This window comes from Girardinichthys multiradiatus, chromosome 22 (assembly GCF_021462225.1).
Source record: "Girardinichthys multiradiatus isolate DD_20200921_A chromosome 22, DD_fGirMul_XY1, whole genome shotgun sequence".
Lineage (NCBI taxonomy): Eukaryota > Metazoa > Chordata > Actinopteri > Cyprinodontiformes > Goodeidae > Girardinichthys > Girardinichthys multiradiatus.
The window spans coordinates 43,953,514-43,969,014 of NC_061814.1; the positions used below are offsets into that span (position 1 = coordinate 43,953,514).

General features: G+C 40.1%; 1 long non-coding RNA gene across 1 annotated transcript in view; it reads right to left on the bottom strand.

Moving 5' to 3' along the window:
- LOC124858926 overlaps nt 1-12,026 on the bottom strand; it is a 45,042-nt gene extending 33,016 nt beyond the window's left edge. The window contains exons 1-2 of the long non-coding RNA XR_007035974.1: nt 11,959-12,026; nt 9,464-9,657 (exon numbers count right to left, since the gene is read on the bottom strand). This is a non-coding gene — a long non-coding RNA (uncharacterized LOC124858926). The remainder of the gene's footprint in view (nt 1-9,463; nt 9,658-11,958) is intronic.
- Between the last annotated feature and the right edge of the window lie 3,475 nt (nt 12,027-15,501).

Below are 15,501 nucleotides of genomic sequence, written 5' to 3' on the forward strand. Positions count from 1 at the left end.
CCTGTGCTGAGTTCACTGTCTGTACGTACGGTGAACAAGACCCTGAGATACTTAAACTCCTCCACTTGAGGCAAGAACTCCCCTCCAACCTGAAGAGGACAAGCTACCCTTTTCCGGTCGAGAACCATGGCCTCGGACTTTGAGGAGCTGATCCTCATCCCAGCCGCTTCACACTCGGCTGCGAACCGCCACAGCTCATGCTGTAGGTCTTGGTTAGAGGGGGCCAGCAGGACCACGTAATCTGCAAAAAGAAGAGACGAAATCCACTGGTCCCCAAACCCGACCCCCTCCGGCCCTTGGCTGCGTCTAGAAATCCTGTCCATAAAAGTTATGAACAGGACCGGTGACAAAGGGCAGCCCTGCCGGAGTCCAACATGCACTGGGAACAGGTCCGACTTAGTGCCGGCAATGCGGACCAAACTCCTGCTCCGCTCATACAGGGACCGGATGGCCCCTAGTAAAGGGCCCCCGATTCCATACTCCTGGAGCACCCCCCACAGGGCATCACGAGGGACACAGTCGAATACCTTCTCCAGGCCCACAAAACACATGTGAACCGGTTGGGCAAACTCCCATGAACCCTCGAGCACCCTGTAGAGGGTATAGAGCTGGTCCAGTGTTCCACGGCCGGGACAAAAACCACACTGTTCCTCCTGAAGCCGAGGTTCGACTATCGGTCGGACTCTCCTCTCCAATACCCTGGCGTAGGCCTTACCAGGGAGGCTGAGGTGTGTGATCCCCCTGTAGTTGGAACACACCCTCCGGTCCCCCTTCTTATGTAGGGGGACCACCACCCCAGTCTGCCAGTCCAGAAGCACTGTCCCCGACCGCCACGCAATGTTGAAGAGATGTGTCAACCATGACAGCCCTACAACATCCAGAGACTTCAGGTACTCAGGGCAGATCTCATCCACCCCAGAAGCCTTGCCACTGCGGAGCTTTTTAACCACCTCGGTGACTTCAGCCTGGGTGATGAAAGAGTCCAACCCCGGGTCCCCAGCCTCTGTTTCCACCACGGAATGCGTGATGGCAGGATTGAGGAGATCCTCGAAGTACTCCTTCCACCGCCCGATAATGTCCTCAGTCGAGGTCAGCAGTCTCCCGCCCCCACTATAAACAGTGTTGGCGAAGCACTGCTTCCCCCTCCTGAGGCGACGGACGGTTTGCCAGAATCGCTTCGAGGCCAACCGGTAGTCCTTCTCCATGGCCTCACCGAACTCCTCCCAGGCCCGAGTTTTTGCCTCTGCCACAGCCCGGGCCGCAGCACGCTTGGCCTCACGGTACCCGTCAGCCGCCTCAGGAGTCCCACAAGCCAACCACAGCCGATAGGACTCCTTCTTCAGCTTAACAGCATCCCTTACTGCCGGTGTCCACCACCGGGTTCTGGGATTGCCGCCGCGACAGGCACCGCAGACCTTACGGCCGCAGCTATGGGCAGCAGCATCGACAATAGATGCGGAGAACATGGTCTACTTGGACTCTATGTCTCCAACATCCCCCGGGATCTGGTCAAAGCTCTCCCGGAGGTGAGAGTTAAATACATCCCTGGCCGAGGGCTCCGCCAGGCGTTCCCAGCAGACCCTCACTATGCGCTTGGGCCTGCCAAGTCTGTCCGGCTTTCTCCTCCTCCAGCGGATCCAACTCACCACCAGGTGATGATCAGTGGACAGCTCAGCCCCTCTCTTCACCCGAGTGTCCAAAACATGCGGCCGAAGGTCTGATGATACGACAACAAAGTCGATCATCAATCTCCTACCTAGGGTGTCCTGGTGCCAAGTCCACTGATGGACACCCTTATGTTTGAACATGGTGTTCGTTATGGACAATCCGTGACTAGCACAGAAGTCCAATAACAAAACACCACTCGGATTCAGATCGGGGAGGCCATTCCTCCCGATCACGCCTCTCCAGGTGTCACCGTCGTTCCCCACGTGGGCGTTGAAGTCCCCCAGCAGAATAATGGAGTCCCCGGGAGGGGCACTATCCAGCACCCCCGACAGCCTCACGGTTCCCCCTGCAGGTGGTGGGCCCACTGGGGGGTAATGATATTGTATATAGAAAAAATTTGGAAATAATGTATACAGCACTGAACGAAAGTCTTCCTTCTGGAATTCAGAGAGTAAATGTAATTTAAGAGGTCTGGTAATTTTTGATCATGCTAAAGAGAAAAGTCAAGTTAAATCTATATGTGTTTCAGTTATCATGAGAAACTATGGAATGAATTAAATGAGGATTTCAACTTATGTTCTTTGGTGAACTTTAACAGAGCTTTCAAAAACAGATTATACCGCTTTGTAGACATATTTATTGTGTAATCCTGTATGCGTGTACATGTATGTAGTGTGTTTAAGTAAATTTGTGAATGTATGTTTAGGTATAAGCATACAGTGCCTTGCGAAAGTACTAAATTATTGGATGTGTCAAACTTGTTTAATAAATAAAAAACTGAAAAGTGGAGGTGAGCCCGACTATTTCTAGTCGATATCTCTCGACCTCTCGCACAAACTCAGACTCCTTTCTCCCCAGCGAGGTGACATTCCACGTCCCTAGAGCCAGCCTAAGCATCCGGGATCGGGCCGCTGAGGTCTCCACCTTCGTCCGCCACCCAAATGTTGTAAATGAACCAAAATAAATAACTCAATCAAATCAACACCTGTGCTCAGTTCACTGTCTGTAGTAACAGTGGGACAAAGTTCCTTGATGTAATTTGATGAACATCTGTGACGGTTTTGGTGTTTATGAAGATCAACCAAACTCAAATGTTGAAGACTACAGATTCCCTGGTTATCTCTGACAGTTTTCCAGACGGTCCTGAAGTTTACGGAGTTTTCTCAGGGAGACGGCTGGGCAGTGAGAGGAAGTGCTGCTCTACAGTATATGATTGTTCATATCTACTGGAGCATTTCAGACTTTTTAAACGCCTGTATTCCACCAACATAAATCTGAAATTTTCCTAATCCGTGACCTGAACATTAAGTGTGTGAAATGAGTTACCGTTCCAGGCAGTAAAACAAGTGAAATGAGAGAAGGAGATCCTTGTTACGCTACATTAACCAAACAAACTTCACTAATGGTCTCCTTGGCATCTTCTCCTTCAGTCCATTCAGCTTTCATCTCCTTGTCTACTTGTCAGTCTGGAAACCATTTCTGTTTTCTTTACGGCTTCACCTCTAATCTGATCTTCTTCCTTTCTCACAGCTTCCTTTCCCTTCTCTTTCATCATGAATCCATCCATAATTAGTCCATCTGGTGCCGGAACAGACAGAGACGTGACCTCCTTCTGGATTAGGAATGCCTGATGTTCACTGAAAACAACACATCCTTACCTTCATCCTGAATCATGTTTCTGGACTCAACCTGTCAGACTTCGGCATCACAATAAAGACAGTGCCAAGGGATTATCACTCTATGGTATAAAGCACTGAATTAGAGCTTACATTTGAAGGCTATATTATCATGGAGGTCCTGGCTCTGATCCGTTCTGGTTCAAAGGTTTCGGAATAACCCTGAGTTGAGCGTAAAGCCGTGCCGTCCTTGTCTGGTGATTGGCTTGTTGGGGATTTGGAAGTCATTCTTTGTTGGACCTCGGCTGCCTTTTATTTGCCGCTCTGTCAGTGGGGTCACTCGTATATTTCTCCAGCAGCAGCTGGACATCCAGCCCTGAGGGTTACACATTTAAGAGTCACTCTAGCTTAGACCTGCTGGTCTGGAGGTCAGCACGTACAAAATACCTCCATGTTTGATAGGAAACAGATCAAAGTCAGATGATTACATCCCCCACAGGAATGTCTTTAATTCAGAGCTGTGTTAGCCTGCTTTATCCATCGAAACCAGTTCAGATGCATGTTTGGGATCATTGTCCTGTTGGAACATCCAACTTCGTTCACATTTTAACCATCTGACCCTAATTATACCCCTCAGATAAAACCAACTGGTAAGGAGGTTCAGGTCCATGAAAAGACGAGCCAAACACCTTCTAGAGAAACAATTTATAATCAGATGAGATAAAGATTGAGTCTTCTGGACACAGTAACAAGTATTTTTCATGGAGTCACGGTGAGGCATTCAATAAGACCAATGTACGAACTGTCAAGTATGGTGGTGGCAGCATCATACTGTGGGACTATTTTGCTGCCAGCTGTACTAAGGAGTTGCAAAAAGAAGATGGAAAAATGAAAAAGGAATACTACTTCCACCTACATGATTGGGTTTTCCAGCAGGATAATGACCCCAAACACACGTTAGAACTGGTTTTGGACTGGATAAAGCAGGCTAAAAAGAGCATCTGTAATGGTTCCACTGGGCCGACCTCAACCTTGTTGCAAATTTGCGGACTATTATTAATACTCGGTTCTGTTCCAGGAAACCAGCCAGCTTAAATGAAATCTACCAGCTTGTTAACGGGGGTGCAGCTCACTAAGAGACATCTAACTAAATATGTGAACAGGCCATTCAGCCGTGAGGCTAGTTATTAGTTCTGTGTTTTAAAGTTGAGACAAACATTATTTAAAGGGTGATTTTAAACACAGATCGGCCATAACGCTCCGTCAGCGCTCAAAAGCATTTTAATCCTTGTATTACTGGTGTTTTAAAAGACATGTTTGACTGGTGAACAAGCTACAAGCTTTCCTTTGTTAGCTAGAACTAATAAAGCTAACAGCTAATACTAGCGCCTGCAAGGTCAGATGTTTACACACAACTCGTCGCCATTTTTGTAGTCCATTACCAAATGTGATAGCTAATTAAACATCATTAAGAATCATTTAACCAGAAAGGTTGTTGAAATATTTCCTTAAATATTATTTTACTAAATAAGGACAGCGAAAGCTAATTATTATTATCCAGAATGTTGTTTTTTATTTCAGCAAATCAGTCTTCATTTTATAAAATAACGTATTAAATAAATAATATCCACGCTTATGCATTTCAACCCTTTTATTAGTGGTATTTGAAAGGTATGTGTTTGATTCTGGTCACCAGCTATAAGTTTATTTTGTTAGCTACAACCGCTAACGGTAAAGAACACGCAAATCATTCTTTAAAATATTATTTTCTTAAAATAATGTTTTATCAGATGTTGCATTGTGAATGGTGGTTTGTAGTTATACCAATTATTGTTCTTAGTTCTAAGACTAATCTATCCTCATTTCCAGGTTCCTCGAGATAACCTTCGTTCTCAAACAAATAACACTGAATGGTAATATTGCATAAATTTACAGATCATGGTTTTTAACCATTTTTATTGATTCCCTTGTTTGTTCATTTGTACACAGTTCATTAGTTTTTTTTATATTCCTTCATTATTCTTGGTAGATTTAGTGTAATTGTTCTAGTATTGTAAATATATTTTTTACAGAAATATGTTTAACTTGGAGTTGAAATTTCTTTGTTGATAAATTCTTATTTTTTAAGAAATTGCGTGAATTTTTTCCATGTATGCAGTTTTGCTGTTCAGTGATGTTAGAGCTCGAGTCACTCTTTCACCTATTGTCCTAATACCACCGCCATATTGGGCTGGTTTTCACAGGACAATATGTGACCGATTAAATGTTTATTTAATTAATAATAAATAATATAAGCATCCTGACTGCTTCCAACATCCTGATTGTTGTTTTAAAAAAATCTGTGAAATGTTTCAGTACCTCTATCCTTGAAAATCAACTGTTCAAATAAATCGTTAAAAAAAATTAATATGACATTCCTGCAGTAGGATGAGTGGATACTAGAAACAAAACCTCACCACTACCAGACACAGTTTCCATGTGTCTGGTAGTGGTTTGACCCCCATCCTTCCTCCATCTCCTCTTCCTCATTTCCATAAAGTGATGTCACCTATGGATGTGGGTTGATGGTCTGTTTGGAACAAACAGACAATGAGACTGTTGAATGTTTAATGTGCCGTCCAACTCATATTACCAGTGTTTTCCTTCGCTTTTAGTCAAACCTATTAGGCCGATAATGATCTTCATCGTTTCTATTTGAAGGTAGATTTCAGAAATGTGTCTCCATAACTGGTGTTTAAAAACAAACTACAGCCTGAAGGATGCTGCTTACTTTACCTCCCAAAACCTGGATAGCAGCACAACATTTCACCAGACAAGTAATGACAAGGTTCTGGGTACGAATCCCTGCCTGGGCTCTTTCCGCATGGACTTTGCATGCGAGGGTTCTCTCAGGATGGTTAGTTTATTGTCCTTAGGTATGAGTGCGTGTCTTGATGGTTGTTTGCCCAGTGTGTTGTCTCTGTGTTGTCCATTGATTGACTGGTGACCTGTCCAGGGTGTACCCCGTTGCTCGCCCCATGACTGCTGGTACCCATCACAGTCTGACCTGACACAGTAAGAAATCTGAAAAAAATGTAAACTTAAAATGTGTTTTTTAACTGTAAAAAGGGATCAAAATGATCATTCATTCATATATATGTCCAATTCCTGTGAGATGTTTAAACTGTGGAGATCTAAAGAAGGTTGGGGTTTAACCAGAAGCACGTTGTAGTTTGTGGAGCAACCTTTTCACAGCTTTTTGCACATTTTCTGTTATAACTACATTACATTCTCTATGATGTATCGCTACCATATTCCTGCCTTTCTTATTAAGTCATTATATTTGAAATATCATACTCCTACATGCAGTTTTGAGGTCAGCTTCATCCACTCCTGATTGAAATGCATGTATTTCTCCATAGTGACTGATGCAACGAGCTGCTTCCTGTTGAGCTCCTTGAAAGGCTGAAAAGATCTGCTGCCAGGCAGATTTTTCACATCGTGGTTCATTGTTTCTTTACTAAGAGCCGGGTGTTTTAAACGTATACAGGAATAAACAAACAGCATGTTCCTGTGAAAAATAGTTCTTTCGTTTCTGTTGGGTCAGGTAAAAAATGTTCTCATTTCATTTTCTTGTCTTTTGTTGTGATTTCATCTCTTGTATCACACTGAATTGTATTCTGTTGAATCCAAACACACTGATTGGGACTGAAGCTTAGTTGAAGCAGAAGATGTTTTTATGGTTTCTGCTGCTCTTGTTCTCTTAACTGGATCATTGGCAGCGACCTGTCTGATGTATGGTATCAGATCCAGTCCTTGTGTCCTTTGCTGGCAGAAGTTGCTTGACACACCCATACTCCAAACTGAAAGGCCTAAATAAATCCGTCCGTCCGTTCATCCATCATCTATTATCCACTCATCCTTGCAAAGGGGTTGGGGAGGGATGCGGCGCCATGCACACACTCATTGTTAAGGACAATTTAGAAAGACCGACCAACCTAACGGTCATGTTTTGTGCCGGAGTACCTGAAGAAAACCCACTTGCAGGAGGAGGACATGCTAAATGTATTCAGGCAGGGATTCGCACCCATGAGCTTCTTGCTGCAGTGCTACCAACCATGCAGCCCTAAAATTATTGTTGATTATATAAAAACAACAGCGGAACATTTTTAAATTGGTAGATTACATAAATAACATAATTAACAACAAATATTAAATATATATCAGCATCATAAGAAGCACCTTAGATGGGCTGATTTGATGGTGTATGCTACTTAGGTTGACCTCTTTTTGTTGCTATTCTGCGGTGCTGTAATAAATATGTGATCATTTTCAGTCAGGTCCAAATCCTCAGCAAACTGATAGTTCTACCCCATGTTGCTATAAGCAGATAAACTGTTAACAGAAAAATATTAATATTATCTCACATTTTTAATCTCTCCTTGGGTTCGTTTCTTAATATAAATCTCTTGAAAAACATTGTGAGATTGTTTCTTATCCAGAAATTAAATGATTTATTTAAAGCTTCCACAATTTTAGAAACTTAATTGATGTAGCAAGAGAATAACGATGTTTGAGCGTGCTTTTCATCGTCTACCAGCAGGGCGCACATCAAAGGTTTGACTCCACCCCAAACTGCTTACTGCAGTAAGTCATGCAAAAGGAGCCCAGACCTGGTACTGAGAGCATATACTGTGCAGTACATGGATTTACAGGCATTAAAAATAATTTTGGGTCATTAGATGTAAGCCAGAAACATGCAAATTAATATAAATGCTTAAAGTTTATTATCACTCTGTGTTTAATGAATCTATGAGTATAAATAAACCTTTAATAGATATAAGAATGTACTGTGATGCACCTGTATATCCAGAACCTGAATCCCTGTCCAAATAGATCAAAAAACTGAAACGTGATGTTTGACACGTTTTCACGGTAAAATTGTACTGAGTCCATCTAGGCAGGATCTCAAACATGAACACACTCCTTCACTGTGGTGTCCTCCCAGTTTTACTTGCAGATTAATTATGTTATTTTCCTAGTAAGTAAGTAAGTACAATTTTATTTATATAGCACCTCTCAAGACACAGATCACAAAGTGCTTCACAACACTAATACAAAGTACAATTGTAATAATATATTTATAAATGTAAAATAGACGATAAGATAAAATCAAAAATAAACTAACCAAACGCAAGCGTAAAAAGATGAGTTTTTAGCTGTTTTTTAAAAGACACCCCTGAATCCGCAGTCTTTATACACAAGGAGATAGAGTTCCAGAGTCGGGGAGCTACTGTTGCAAAAGCTTTATCACCTTCAGTTTTAAAGTTTCCTAGAAGCCAGCTGAGAACACTGTACATTCTGGCTGCACTGGTCTGCTCTCATCTTTATCCTCTGTTGTCTCTTTGGTTTCCATGTGATTGAAAACAGCTCTAATCTGCTAACCCTGCAGAACCGCAGCACGTTCTACTGCCACAGCTGACATCGGATCTGTCTCGCAACGGTTTCCCTCGGCCGTAATCCACACAAGAGCCACAGCTTAATGCACAGCCCTCCTATATGCAACTTCAAGTTATCCTGGTGTTAGAAATGAAGGATTACGTGATTATGTGCAGGGTCAGAGCTCAAGAGACACATGTTTGATCTGCAATACATTTGAAAAACGTAAATATTGGAGATGCACAATATAAATTCACAATGTTGAATGTAAAGACAACGCACAGTGCCATGTATGGACTCCAAACACACATTTACGCTTGGCCCAGGGGTGCAAATCCCACAGGAAGGCATATCTGGATTGTGGGCTTTAAAATTCAAATGCAATGCCGACTATACCATTGCTTAAGACATACTGCAGTGTTGCAACTTTAAATCAAATTATTTCATGTCAGACAACATGAAGAGAAACAGTTCGGGCTGCTGCACATTCATAATAAATTGTTTCAGTACATTTTTAATTGAAATAGTTCAGATTCTTCTCAGACCTAAAAGCCATTATGGCATTGGGAAACCAATCCATGAAGAGCTTTATGTGTAAACACTTTAAGGTGTCCAACAGAAGAGAGTCATCATCATATTTTTGGTAATTAAATTCTCCCAACAGGTCTAGGCTGCAGGCAGATCCAATCCAGCAGCCATACCCTCTTCTTCCTCAGCCATATCTATGGAAAGTGTTTTTGGTGAAAGATGCATGAACATACCTGGGGAGGATGTGGTTTGTAAGGCAGCAAATATTGCGTCTTTGTCCATTTCCTCCAAGAAAGATCTAGAATACTGATCCGTGTGAACACAGTCCACATTCCCACTGAATGATGGACCATCCCAGAAGCCTCCAAGCCCACAGAAGTGAACGCCACCTCTGGCTAAGGTTAACATCTGGCAGTTTCTTCATTTCCTAAAGATTCAAATTAGCATTTTGTTATTCACAGACATGACCTGAAGATACACTTAGAGGTAAAGCTTTAATAAACATTTTAAAGTTACTTTTCTGAAGCATTACAATATTGTTACTATATCAATAATACTATATCAAATTCTTAAGCTGCTGTCACATGGTTTCCTGCTTAGCCATTTATGCTCGGATTATATAAAAACACCTGTTACATTGGTCTAAACATGAAGAAATGAAGAAGATTAGGTGGAACATCAAGATCTGTGGTGACTTTATATTATGAGAATGGCTTTTAAAGTGCTTCTGCTGTGAAAACTCCATTTATAATGGAGAACAATTGGGTAAAATTCCCAGTGTCCTGCTGGGTTATGCCTAGGGCTCTTACTTACTGTGACGTCATCATTTCATTTTGCTTATTTTTTATGAAAAAGATCAACTGTTTTCTATGCTGTATTAGTGTGCTCAACTGGTTAAATAATTATTAACCAGCTTAATCAGACAGCAGGTGAGTACAGCGTCTGCACAGAATAGTGTAACATGAAGTAACGCTATTATTGGGTCACTGCTGCAATGTTTCAGTCACAGTTCAGTTATTTTTGTAGCAGTGGTGCACATGTGCGGTATCCATGACTTGTGAGCGCCGCAGCGCTTGTAGAGAAAGTTATGAAAATTAATCTGTGACAGGCTGGTTTACATGGTGATCAAATTGTGTTTCTAGCGTTTAAAGGGTAGGAAGGTCATGTGGGAGTTATTTTCTTTGCCATCATGTCGTCCAACACCCTCCAAACAGACGGCTGATAATGTGACAGCAATATTAAATGTTCTATTGTAATCTCAAATATTAGTGAAATAATAACAGTTAACGTAGTGCTGTCACATCTCCTGACCTTTGACCTTTTCCAGGGTGCAGTCATCTACCTTTCCAAGCGCTCTTTGTTCAGTTTACTGGAGTTTCATGGTCCATGAACTCATGTCATTTTATTATATTAATTGGGCATTTAATGACTGTTTCTGCTGTGGTCCTGTCGCCAACCATCCATCCTCTATACCCACTTATTCTTGGGGGCCTGGTGTCTATCTCCAGAGGTCATTAGGCAAGAAGTGAGGTACACCCTGGACAGGTCGCCAGTCCATCACAGACAGACAGACATTCATGTACAAACACTCATACCTAATGGCCTTTTAGAGAAACCAACTAACCTAACAGTCGTGTTTTTGGACTGGGTACTCCAGCTTCCTCCCACAAAGAGAACCCACGCATGCAACGGGAGAACACCGAACTTCATGCAGAAAGACTCTAGGCTGGGATTCCCACCCAGGACCTTCTTGCTGCAGGGCAACAGTGCTAACAACAGTGCAGCCTGTTTATATTTTTGGTAAGATCATTTTGATTTTGTGTTTTGTTTAAATAATTTTAGGCAGTATTTAATGGTGTTGGTCTGTTGTATGTGTTATTGTTTGTTGGCAGGATGAGGGCATTATTTTCCAGCCTGCCTTCAGTCGGCGGTCAGCCTGGAGCATTAATATCACCATCTATGTCACAGGGATTTACTATCAGGACATTACAAGCTGTTTCTAATAAACATGATCAAACACGTAAAAACAGCGAGCCCTTTGCTTCATGATCCAACCTCATGCTCCTGCCTGCATGTTCGCTGAACATTCATCTAAAGTCACCAGGAACTACAGCAGGAAAAAGCATAACAAAATCAGCCAGTTCTTTATTGATGCTGAGGAACTGTGGCAAACATTTTAACCTCAATTAATAGTCGTTTTCAATAAATTACGATAATATTGAAAAGTTAATTTTTTGATTCCACGCAGACTGATGTTTTCAAGTCTTTATTACTGTTAATAATGATGACTTTCTGCTTCCAGCTGATGAAAACATCAAACCAATAAAGGACATTTTAATACAGAAATGGTGACTTACTGAGAATGATGTTTAATATCTGCTTAAAGGTTATTATTTTTAAAAGGCCTTTTAATCTGACAGATAAGCCTCATCAGAACGCATACTCTAACTTATTTAATATCACCGTAAAAAATACTTCTGTTGGTACTTAAGCTGCTTTTAGTGGTTTAATGAGGTTTGATGTTACAACAGGCTTTAAATTAGAGCTGAAACAACTAATCGATTTCATCAATTAAAATCGATTATTAAAATAGTTGTCAACTAATTTCGTCATCGATTAGTTGCTTTGTAATCACGTTTTGCCGCATGCGGTCTATTGTTTTTAACACAATCTGTTACATTTGTGGCCAATATGTGGCAGTAATGAGTGACCGAACGCTGCGATCTACCGTTAGAGCAGTAGTCGGCTTCGATGCGGGCTTCGCCGAAGGGCGGATGTGGGGCACAAAGGGGGCGGGGCTAAGGACCACTCTGGAGAATTGGGAAACACTACGGACTCGAACCCATCAACGGGAACCCGCAAGGGACACAAGAGTGGAAGTTTTTTTTAGTTTAAAAACATTTTGTTTTTTTTTTATTAAACAAGCAGTATACAAAAACTTGTAGAGGTACAAAGAACGTTGCAACATAGGAATAAAAAGAAACACAGAACATGGGGCTAAGACTAAAAACAAACACATAAACAGTAAAGCAACTGAATAGAAATAGAGCTAGATTTAAAACTAAAGAAAGGTAGAGATATTGGCAGTTATTTTTTTTTTTGCATAAACGGATTTCAAATATTTCAGTGATGTGTAATACAGTTTAAATTGATTAAGAAAAAAATCAAAACAAGGAGTAGAACCTTTCCATTTACAGCAGTGTATATGATATTTAACAAGCAAGAAAACAATATTTACCATGTCAGATATTTGACAATCAAGGTCATCAACATAGTATAATATGTGGTTGATGGTTTATCTCTGGGGTGTCTTCGATTTTAAGGGACAACCAGTTTTTAATGTCTCTCCATAGTTTAAAAGAAAAAGGACAGGAAAAAAAGAGATGATCAACGGATTCTTCTGGATATTCACAAAAGGCACAACAAGTTGAATCAAATTTAAATCTTTTGGGCAAAAATTCTGCCACTGGGTAAATATTGTGAGAGATTTTGAAATGAGTCTCTTTAACCTTAGGTGATATCGGCCATTTCACATACTTGGAGAACGCCTTCTCAATTAAAGACAAATTTATTGTTACCAAGATATTATTATTGTAATCATTAAATAATTCAGATTTCAAGGCAGTCACATGGATGAGATGGATCAGAGCTACAGGAAAAGCTTTGCATACATTTAGATACTCATTGCAAGTACAGTTCAGATTAAATGTCTTGGTAAAATCTCTATGATTTAACAAGACACCATTACTATCCATTAAGTCAGTTATAAACAGAATGCCTTTTTCATACCAGTCAGTTTTAAAAATAGATTTTCTATTTATTAGTATTGATCTGTTATTCCACACTACGGATCCATGTGGGGTAAAATTGTGGGTAAATATCATTTTCCAAAAATGTAAAACTTGTTTATGAAAATTAGACAGTGAAATAGGAATCTTTGTTAATTCAAAATCACATTTGAGCAGGAAATCCAAGCCACCAAGGATTTTAAATATAGATTTAGGGATATGAAACCATATTGAGTTGGAATGAGACAAATAAGTCTTCAGCCAATTTATTCTAAATGATCCAATCAGAGCCTCAAAATCTAAGGCTCTAATTCCTCCCTTATCATAGTCTTTAATAAGATGAGATCGTCGTAGATAGTGAGTTTTGTTCCTCCAAATAAATAGAAAAATTATTGAATTGGCGTTCTTAATATTTTTGTCAGAGATGAAAGTAGAATGGCATGGATAAATTAATTTGGACACTCCTTCAGCTTTGGATAGAAGGGTTCGTCCAAAAATAGTCAGATCTCTAGTTAACCAACGGTTCAAGGATCTCTTCATATCATCCAAGCATCTTCCAGTGTTTTCCTCCTCTCTTCTAATAATATTTTTTGAAATCAATATTCCCAGATATTTAACTTCGGACTTAACTGTTATGGAGGCAACAGACTCGACAGAGCTGGAATGGATCGGCAGAAGTTCACATTTATTAATATTAAGAGACAGACCAGACGCTCCGGAAAACATTCAAATGGATTTTAGCGCGATGTCTACCATAGTTATATCTCTGAGAAAAACTGTTGTATCGTCCGCAAATTGACTTATCTTGAATTTCTTATCAAACATTTTAATACCATGCAAGTTCGAATTTTTCATAATTATTAAGGAAAGCATTTGAGTTGTTAATATAAATAATTTAGGTGAAATCAACCCTGCCTGATTCCTCTTGACATAGAGAAACTAGAGGTCATACTTGTTCCCAGGGAAACTGAGCTACTTATGTCATTATAAAATAATCTGATTATATTACAAAATTTCTCCCCAAAGCCAAAATATTTTAAGGTTTTTATTATAAAGCAGTGTTCCAGTGAGTCAAAAGCCTTAAAGAAATCCAAGAATAAAATAAAACTGTCACTATCAATAAAGCTACAATAATCAATCATATCAAAAATCAGTCTAGTATGATGATGGATATTTCTTCCCTTTAAAAATGCTGATTGGCACTCATTAATAATCGTTCCTAATCCACTGTTTAAACGATTGGCATAAACAAGAGCTAAAAACTTTGTAATCTGTACATAAAAGAGTGATGGGTCTCCAATTGTCTAGTAATAAAGGATATTTGTTGGCTTTGGGGATCAGAGTAATCAGATCTCGTTTCATGGTGGGAGAGAGGCGTTTGTTTGAAATGCATTCCAGCAGGGCCTCAAATAATAGTTTTTGTAAATCTTTCCAGAAGAAAATATAAAATTCAATGGTTAACCCATCTAGGCCTGGAGATTTACTCTTTGCCATTTGCTGTATTGCTACGTCAAGCTCTCTGATTCTTAAGTCATCTTCCATAAGATTTCTAAAATCAAGATTAATTTTTTCAACAGCTTCCTGAATTTCATTAAAAAAAACTGGCAATTGGATTCCGAATACTTAGAACAATAAAGATCACTATAAAAATGTCAAATTGTTGTATGTATTAAAACCGGGTCTTCCATTAATGATTAGTTTCCCAATCTTCTTTTTGGACTGTCTCTGCCTCTCTAAACTGAAAAAATATGAAGAGTTATTTTCGCCGTCCTCAATCCAGCGAGCTCTGGAGCGAATGAAAGCCCCCCTTGCTTTGTCCAGAAGAACATCGTCTAGTTGAGATTTGAAAACATCCAGCTCTTCATACGATAAAAATGATTTTGAACATAGAAAATTAATATTGCCAGTAAGTTGGGATTGTTTCTGTCTCCTCAGCAAGTTTGCCTGTCTTTATTGCAGTTATCCTTACATTAAATTTAAACCACTCCCACTTATTTAAGGGAGACAAATCCATTACTGAAATATCCTTAATGAGGAACAGAACTTCTGAACAGAAAGTTTTATTATTCAGCAGATTACTATGAAACGTCCAAGCAAAGTTTGAAGACTAGATTTATTCAGAGAGAGAAACAAAGTAACTGAACAATAATCTGTTAGAGGAGCCGCTGAGATTTCACAACTTGAAATATTATTTACCAGATTATCAGGGATTAACCAGTAATCTAGCCTAGAACATTGGCCATTTCCGGAAGAACTGAACCAGGAGTATTGTCTGGTATTAGGATTTTTAATTCTCCAGCAGTCTGTCACATTTGTATTAGAAATTAAGTTTACAAAAATACCGTTATAATTATGGTGCTGCCCATGAGAGGGAAGACGATCAATCGATCTCCTAAAATAACCTGATCAGAGGAATATTTTATTTTCCATTGTTTTATCATCACTCTGAGGTCAGCAAAAAATATACTATTCATTGCTTTATT